The sequence below is a fragment of the Balaenoptera physalus genome (genome assembly GCF_965194825.1).
Source record: "Balaenoptera physalus genome assembly, chromosome: 11".
NCBI classification, from domain to species: domain Eukaryota; kingdom Metazoa; phylum Chordata; class Mammalia; order Artiodactyla; family Balaenopteridae; genus Balaenoptera; species Balaenoptera physalus.
This window is the reverse complement of record NC_138896.1, coordinates 43,973,096-43,982,573: the sequence shown is the minus strand read 5'-3', so window position 1 is coordinate 43,982,573 and position 9,478 is coordinate 43,973,096. Positions and strand designations below refer to the sequence as shown.

Below are 9,478 nucleotides of genomic sequence, written 5' to 3'. Positions count from 1 at the left end.
TTCTTAAGGGTCTTTCAGCTCCAGAATTGCTTTGGGTGTTCAATTTAGGGCTCTTCCAGTTGACAGCAACAGAAACCCAAGCCAAATGAGCTTAATGAACACAAAACTGGTTAACCCAGAAGTAAGCCTAGTTTCAGGACCCTTGGTCTTGTTGCATTAGGTTCATTCCTTTGTGCAGTAAATATTTGTTTGTACTTCTCATGGGAATGCACTTTGCTATCCAGGTCTTCATATTGGAAAATTATTAAATTTTCATTGATATGACCCATGAAGAAACATATTTACATGACAACGGACTCTAACAGGAATGTCTGAATGAATGGATGAGGGAATGTGGGAAACGGTGAACATTCTGAGACATTCATGTCTTACCTGAATTCAGTAGAATTCAGTTATTGAAGCAAGGCATTTATTTTTTTCTGATTTGTATTATATTTTATTTATTTATTAAAAAATTTTTAAATTGGAGTATAGTTGATTCACAATGTTGTGTTAGTTCCTGCTGTACAGCAAAGTGAATCAGTTATACACATAAATATATCCACTCTTTTTTAGATTCTTTTCCCATGTAGGCCATTACACAGTACTGAGTAGAGTTCCCTGTGCTATACAGTAGGTCCTTATTAGTTATTTATTTTATATAGAGTGTGTATATATCAATCCCAATCTCCCAATTTACCCCTACCCCTCTTACCCACTGGTAACCATAAGTTTGTTTTCTACATCTGTAGAATTTCTATTTCTGTTTTATAGATAAGTTCATTTTTACCCTTTTTTAGATTCCTCATAGCAATATCGTACGATATTTGTCTTTGTCTGACTTACTTCACTCAGTATGACAATTTCTGTTCCATCCATGTTGTTGCAAATGGCATTATTTCATTCTTTTTTATGGCTGAGTAATACTCCATTGTATATATGAATCACATCTTCTTTATCCATTCAACTGTCCATGGACATTTAAGTTGCTTCCATGTCCTGGTTATTGTAAATAGTGCTGCAATGAACATTGGGGTGTATGTATCTTTTCAAATTATGGTTTTCTCTGGATATATGCCCTGGAGCGGGATTGCTAGATCATATGGTAGCTCTATTTTTAGTTTTTTAAGGAACCTCCATACTGTGCTCCATAGTGGCTGTACCAATTTACATTCCCATCTAACAGCATAGGAGGGTTCCCTTTTCTCCACACCCTCTCTAACATTTATTTTTGTAGATTTGTTTGTAGATTTTTTGATGATGGCCATTCTGACCTGTGTGAGGTGATACTTACAATGAGGTATTTGATTTGCATTTCTCTAATAATTAGTGATGTTGAGCATATTTTCATGTGCTTACATAGGCAGAACACTCTTTGACATAAATTACAGCAAGATCCATTTCAATCCACCTCCTAGTGTAATGAAAATAAAAACAAAAATAAACAATGGGACCCAATTAAGCTTAAAAGTTTTTGTGCAGCAAAAGAAACCATAAACAAAACGAAAAGACAACCCTCAGAATGGGAGAAAATATTTGCAGATGAAGCAACCAACGAGGGATTAATATCCAAAATATACAAACAGCTCATATAGCTCAATATCAAAAAAACAAACAACCCAATTAGAAAATGGGTGGAAGATCTAAATAGACATTTCTCCAAAGAAGACATACAGATGGCTAAAAAGGAAGGCATTTCTTTGTGAAGGTTCTCCCCTGGGGAGAAATTAATTCACACATTCATTCAGCCCAGATTTATTGAGCACCTACTATATTCCAGGTATGGGTCTAGCTGCAGAGGATAAAGCTGGGAGCAAGACCAAGTCCCTGTCCTCTTAGAGCTCACCTTGAGACAGATGCAAGACACAAGAATGACTTGTTAGTAAAATTTCAGATAGTGATCTATTGAAAATAAAGTGGGGTGAGGGGATAGGAATGGTTGTGAGTGGCTCTGTCTGGAGGGGGGCAGGAAGAACTCTCTGGAAGGGACATTTGAGACATGAATGAAGAGAAGCAGGCACCTGTAATAAGGTCTGGGACAGAGTTTTGGAGGCAGAAGAAATAGCAAGTAATACTAGAACTCACTGCTGTGGATAAGGAAGGGCAAAAAGTCCCATGGGTCGGGGGGAGCAGGGTGAGAAGTGGGGCGAGTGACGGGTGAGAGCCAGCCGCGGCCAGAGCACGTTGGCGGGGAGGGGAGGCGGGGCGGGTCTAAGTGCATGATAGTTAAAGAACTTTCTGGCTGCTCTGTGAGCGATGGACTAAAAGGGGCAGAGCGCAGAGCATCCCCTTATCGGTCACCTTATTCCAGACCTTCCCTGTCACTCTTAAGTCCTCGAAGGTAACTGCCTATTTGAACATGAACTTCCCCTCAGGTTTTCTGGTAGCTTAGGTCAAAGGCAGGTCCACCAGTCAGCTGCTGGGCCGACCAAGAAGTGACTGACCCTGGAGTCCAGAGGCCGGGCAGGGGGCCTCCTTGTATCCACGCAGGTGATGCTCTCAGGTCCTGCTTCCCTCCGCCCTCATTCTTTCCACCTCTGAGTGGCCTTGACCTCTCCTCCTTCCCCTGAGTGCCTCAGCCCGCCTCTCCCCAGTCCTAGCGGGAGGAGAACTGAGCTGACTTCTACCAGGGTTCCCTAGGAGCTTGCACTGAGGATCCAGATCCAAAACCCACCCTCTGGCCGCTGCCCTCGGAAAGGGGGCGGGTGGGGACGCGAACCTTATCTCGGGCTCCGCCTCCAGGGGCCGGGAGTGTCCCTCGCGCGCTGCACCGGCCGCTGCGGGCAGACAGGCTCCGGGCTCCGGGAGGGCTGCTGATCCGCTCTAGCCCAGGTCGTGTCCGGGCCGCGACCATTCACTCCCGGGACACCACAGGCCCACGCGCAGCGCGCAGCGGCTGCGACGGCACCCCTGACCAGGGACGCGCGCCAGGTAAGGTGGCATCTCCTCCTCCAGTGTCCTCGCCCGAATGACAAACAGGGGACTTCAGGCTGGCCCTCTCGCGGCTGCAGTTTCCAGTTTGCACTCCCGAGGGTGCAGTTTCTTCCCGCTCGCGCGGAGGCGGTGGGTGAACTACGAGGTAGAATCCGCGCCCAGGCTGGAGGCTGGGACGCAGGATTTATCTGGCAAGGTTACTGGGTGGTCATATAATCTTGGGAGCCTCTCTGGGTTCGGATTTCTGTTTGGAGTGTTTGGCCTCTGGGAATGAATAATGCGCGGTGATTTACGCCCCTAAGCTCAACCCCCTGGGCCTCGGTCGGTCTTTCTGGAAGGGGCTCTGGTGCCCACACGTGGGGCGCGAGCGCACGGGGCGGTGGGCTGTGCGCGGTGCCCCCGAGGCTCTTTGAGGCTGCTGCCCAGGAAGCTCACTCAGGGGAGCTTAAAAAAATCTGGTGCTGCGGCAGCACCCAGATCAATTAAATCAGAATCTCCAGGAGTGGGGCTCAAAACTTCGCAGGTGATTGCTAGGTGGAGTAGTTTGGGAACCAGTGAGTGAGAGCCGTGGTTCTCCAAGGAAGGGCTGGGAGGGTCTCTGGACAGCAGCGGCAGCGTCACCTGGGAACTTTTAGAAATGCAAAATCTGGGGCCGGCTACGGAGGCCTAGACCTCCTGAATCTGAAACTCTGGAGGTAGGGACCCAGCCCTTTGTGTTTTCGTGGACCCTCCAGGTGATGCTAGCACTTGCTCACTTTTGAGAACTCTGGGCTGGATCTCAGTGGAGGGAAGGGCAGACACCTTCGAATTCCCCTTCAGAGGGAGGAGGGAACAGATCCCTTTTCAGAAAATCTTAGGTATTCATCAGTAGGGTTTTGCCCATATTAAAAAAAAAATGCCGTGGACTTTGGAGGATCCTATAAAGGGCAGAGACTTAGCCATCATCTCGAGCAATTTTTTGTCGTAGAGAACTTTTTCTTTTTTTTTTTTTTAGAGTTGAAGCCAAAGAAGAAATGTACCTAAGAATCTCCTGGCTGTAATAACATGAATGTTTGGCCCCTGATTCGATGCTCCCCATCACCCCTGTCATCAGTGCATGCTACAAGGCTCATATAAAGTACTTTTTTAAAAAGCAATTGGAGGTTTCAGGGATTCATGCCAATTCTCCAGAGTGAAAGGGAATTCAGCATTGCAGGTCTCTGGACTCTCTGAGTGGCTCCTTTTTTTTCTTTTAACAGAGATCTGAGATTTCAAAATTTCGGCGAAGAAAAATTCCAGCTGTTCCTAAGTCATTAGTACAGAAATAGAATGACTTTGCAAATAGGCTTAAATGGATTCAAAAATCTGACGTTGGATAAAAAAGCTAGAATAGGCATGACTGTGGTCCTAGAACATGTGTGCTGGGTGAAGACTGCTCAGTGTACAGAGACTTCCTGCGCAGAGAACATTTATTTTCCGTGCCAATTTGTAATGAGGTAGAGAGACCTTTAAGAGACAGGTCCTAAGCTTGTGTCTAGAGGCTGGCGGGAAATATAGGTAGTGGTGAGGACTAGGAGCCTGGATCTGAGGCCCAAGCTGCAGGTTCAAGACCTACTCTTCTGCCTCTCTGCACTCTGGGGCAGTGGCATAACTCTGCGAGCCTCACTTTCCTCATCTGTAAAATGGGGACTGCAGTAGTACAATGCATACTTCATAATTCTCATGTTGTCAGAGTTAAAGGAAATAATGCTTCCAGCAAGGCAATGAAATATTTGTTAGCTCAAAATGTGCACCCCCTCCCACACACACACAAACTAAAAACAAAACAAAAACCTAATCCCCAAACACTTTGGAATGAAAACTGTGTTGATAACATGGTCACATTTTTTTTTTTTTAATATTTATTTTTGGCTGTGTTGGGTCTTCGTTTCTGTGCGAGGGCTTTCTCTAGTTGCGGCGAGTGGGGGCCACTCTTCATCGCGGTGCGCGGGCCTCTCATTATCGCGGCCTCTCTTGTTGCGGAGCACAGGCTCCAGACGCACAGGCTCAGTAGTTGTGGCTCACGGGCCTAGCTGCTCCGCAGCATGTGGGATCTTCCCAGAGCAGGGCTCGAACCCGTGTCCCCTGCATTGGCAGGCGGATTCTCAACCACTGCGCCGCCAGGGAAGCCCAATGGTCACATTTTTTATCTACAAATATTTACATACCAACCTCACCCTTAGAATTTACAGTTTTTCCTTCTTACTAGAATGTGAACATATGGATGTCCTCCAATTATCTTCCTAATTTTATTACACGTTTTATATAGAACTTTCTAGAAAAAATTTTTTTAGTAGATTATCTTCAAGTCAACAGCCCAGTTATGTATCTACTCATTGTCTGTGGTAAAGGATTTTACCATCTGGTGGAATTTATAGTCTAGTCACATTCAGATTTAAATAGTCTTAAAATCTGGCTCTCCAGAATATCATTCCTTATAAAAGAAAATTCAAATGGTAGGCATGGCATGCTGTATCCCCCAAGAGAACCAGTCTAGAAGTACTGTCTGGTGTTTCCTAGGTACTTGAGAGGGAGAAAGAAATGAAACCTTATTCAGTTACATCAAGGTTTGTTCAAGATAATATAAGAGAAAGCAAATTGAGGACACATCAAGGACTAAACTGGCAAAAAGGGTAGGCGAGGTAGTTCAAGTGTCCTTTTCCTCCTTAAATGCAATAATTTCAAAACGCTTCAAAACCACATACAGAAAAAGCAATTTGATTGGAACTGATCTGGATGATCCTCTTAGGACCAAATATTTGTAGTAAAAAAAAATTTATGGGTATTAATTCCAAAAAAGATGCCAAATGATTCTGTACTTTGAAATGAGTCTTGATTCACCTTTAATTTCAGTTATAAATTGAATATTAGATTTCTAACTTAGGGTGCCTTTTTAGGACTCATCTCCCATCTTTAAATGTAAAAGGTTGTACCCTTGCAGTTTCCAATCTTCTGTGACTTCTAGAAAACTAAACATAATGCAAGTTTCACATATAAACATCTTAGTAACTCCTCCATTCAGGAAATCAGATCTTCATTAGGACACATTTAAAAGTACAATGTAATATTATTAAATTCAATATAATAAGAATGTAAGGTTATTAAATTAAATGTAAACAAATTAATGTAAGTAGGGTTTTCTCTTAGGCTCACTATGTATGAAATGAGGAGTGCCTCTGGGCATGAAAAGGGAAGATCAGAGGCACCTCACTTGATGGAAAAAATGAAGGCATGTGGAAGCCAATTCAAAGGCTTAGTAATCAAATTATGTATCCTGGATAATTTAACCGAAGAGCTGAGCATCTGTGATGTCGCAATTCAGCGACAAGATGTGGCAGCCCAGTGAGTGGCCAATTAGGAATGATCACTACTGCAATGCTCCACAATGATTTCATGATTCTCCACTTGCAGGCACAAGTCCCGGGGCAGAGATAATCAAAAAGAAGTTAGCTAATTGCATTTGTTTTTCATAATTTGGCTCACTTGGAAAGGCCTTGATGGCCTTCATTTCAGTGCATTTATTCTGAGCGCCCCATTTGTTCCAAAGTTGATGGTTTTACCACTAAGGCCAATCTGGAAAGTCTTGTGAGTAAAAACAAATCACAGGAAAGGGCTATATGTTTTTATTTTGTGTTTATTATCTTTGGATTATATTTCTCAGCATGAGTAGTAATTCTTTAGTTTGATTCATTAGCATTCTTGTGGGAAACAAGTTGAAATATTTATTTCTGGCAAGTGATCCAGTCTCACACAAAGAGAATTAGCCATGGAGGCTGAGTTCTCAAACTTTCTCCATCTCATGGTTAAGGACACTCATTCTGAATCCAAAATGCCAAGCCTTGAATCCTGACTCTGTCACTTACTAGTTGTTTGAACCCGGACAAGTTGCGTAACCTTTCTTTGCTTCTGTTTCCTCATTAGTAAAATTGGGGTAATGGTACCTATATCAGTGGGATTATCATGAGGAGTCAATGAGTTAATGTCTCTAACGTTCTACCAACAGTGCCTGGCTCACAGTCAAAGCTTAATAGGAATTTGCTATTCTTTCACCTTGGACGTTAATAAATGGTTTAAGCTGAAGCTCTCTTTTCTCTTTTCACCTCTGAAAACTGGATCCTGAAAAGGCAGTCCTACTTTAGGTTATGTTCATTTGATGCTTTTTCTGTTTTAGCTAGTGGGAGAATTTGTTTCTGAATAAGTGAAGTCCTTCAAGTTTCTCAGAAAATAATACAAGCTTTTGAACAACATTCTAAAGCTTCCCAAATGCTGCTGCTGCTGGCTTGAGACCACACTTTGAGAATCACTGCTTCACTCCACGAGTTCCCAAACTGGATTGCACACTGGAATTACCTGAGATCAGTGTGCTAGCATGTTGATCCTCAAACTGATTAAAAAGTTAACCAGTTGAGTTAATTTATTGCGAAAGTAGTAATCATGAAAAAGAAAAAGAGAGGCTGTGTAACAATACACATTAACTGTATACATGGAATTCCCGTATACTGATAGAATTTTTAAGGATATTAGAATTTGTTTAATCTGAATGAGGAAACAGGGTCTTGGAGACCTTATTCTTGGCTAAGGGCTCAGGAATAGTCAGTGGTGGCACCAGATGACAACAGGTTTCCTGTGTTCTACTCTGTACATTTTTCATTCAACTACCTTGTCTTCTGAAAACAGATAATGTGACAGTAGCACATAATCCAAGATAGGGTGTCCTGGGAATGCTATGGACCTGCCTGTCTCCCTTGACCCAGTTTGATTTCAGGGTTATTAATTGAAAAGCTTTTCTAAATGAAAAACCACTGATACCAATATGGTCAACTTGTAAGAAAATAAACCTATAGCTATCAATTGTGAGAAGGATGATTTTTTTCCCACTAGGTTTACCATTTCTAAGGATTCAATTGAGTTCTTCCTCTTTGCTGTTTCTTTAGCATTTTGGCTTTTACTAATGAAAAGCTCAGAGATATCTTTGAAAATTTCAGGAAACGTTGATAATTTCTCAAGTCCAAGTTTGGTGACCTTCTGGGAATCCTGCCAGTTGCTTGTGTTTGATTCATTGTTTAATTTTTGTTTTGACTTGTCGTGTTTTGATCTAGCTCAATATAGCCATGATTGCAGTGTTATGTTACCCGTTAACTGTTTGTTTTTACAGTTATTGGTGTCAAGAAGAAAAGATTAAGGAGCAACAATATTTTCTTTTTAAATTCAAAGTGAAAAGAAGTTCTAGTGAAGTTTGAGCTTTATAGGAAGTTCTAAATATATTTTTCAGAAATTTAGTCTTTTAACTTTTTATTAGGTAACTTTTTATTAGGTAAATAAAAACAAACACTCAGAATATATGTCTTATATTTTTATGTTAACTTTCAAATCCACATGTGATTCAATGATTGAAACAACTTATTGAATTATATACATTTAGAAATGCTAAACCTTGCTGTATATGTATTTTTCTACTTTATTAGGAAGAGAGAGTTTGATTCCACCTCGAGGGCATGTCTAGGCACGTACCAGTACCCAGAATTAGATAGAATATTAAAGATAAGGCAGGGAGGAACATTCTTTGTAAGTGTTCAGCCAATCATCACATAGCACTGAAGTGCCTACCCAGTGCTGGGCTATCCCAGGGGGATTCAGAGAAGTTGCTATGTTCAGTTTAGTAAGTCTATTAATAGCGAATTGGCAGTTTTCTTTTTTAAATGGAAAAATCCCTTTAATATATAAAAATAACATTTTGTACATATTTTTAAGTGAAAAAATGTATAAGGCAAAAATGGTTTTGATTTAAATTTAGAAAAATCAGCAAGCATGGCATGATGTGTCACTTTGTTTCTTCTCAAACCATTTTTGATTCCCATTTAACATAATGTCCTGAAGCAATCTTTAGAAAGGGTTGAATATGAATTAAAAAAAAAATCTCTTGAAATACAGTTGATTTATAATGTTGTGTTACTTTCAGTTGTACAGCACAGTGATTCAGTTATGTATATGTTGTTTTTTAGATTCTTTTCCATTATAGGTTATTACAAGATATTGAGTATAGTTCCCTGTGCTATACAGTAAATCCTTGTTGTTCATTTTATATATAGTAGTGTGTATCTGTTAATCCCAAACTCCTAATTTATCCCTCCCCCCCTTTTCCCTTTGGTAGTCATAAGTTTGTTTTCTATGTCTGTGGGCCTATTTCTGTTTTGTAAAATAAGTCCATTTGTACCATTTTTTTAAGAATTCACATGTAAGTGATATCATATGATATTTTTCTTTTGCTGTCTTACTTCACTTAGTATGATAATCTCTAGGGCCGACCATGTTGCTGCAAATGGCATTATTACATTCTTTTTTATGGCTGAGTAATACTCCATTGTGTATATATACCACATCATCTTTATCCATTGATACATGCACCGCAATGTTCATAGCAGCACTATTTACAATAGCCAAGACATGGAAGCAACCTAAGTCTCCATCGGCAGATGAGTATGACTTGAATTTTTATCTTGGCAAGAAGTGGAGAGGTTATCCCAGAGAGAGGCACTGCAGAGAAGAG

General features: G+C 41.2%; 1 protein-coding gene across 1 annotated transcript in view; it reads left to right on the top strand.

Moving 5' to 3' along the window:
- Window positions 1-2,590: 2,590 nt before the first annotated feature.
- Window positions 2,591-9,478, top strand: part of COL21A1 (collagen type XXI alpha 1 chain) — a 177,099-nt gene continuing 170,211 nt past the window's right edge. The window contains exon 1 of the mRNA XM_082414385.1: window positions 2,591-2,910. The gene's annotated coding sequence lies outside the window, so the exon portion shown is untranslated. The remainder of the gene's footprint in view (window positions 2,911-9,478) is intronic.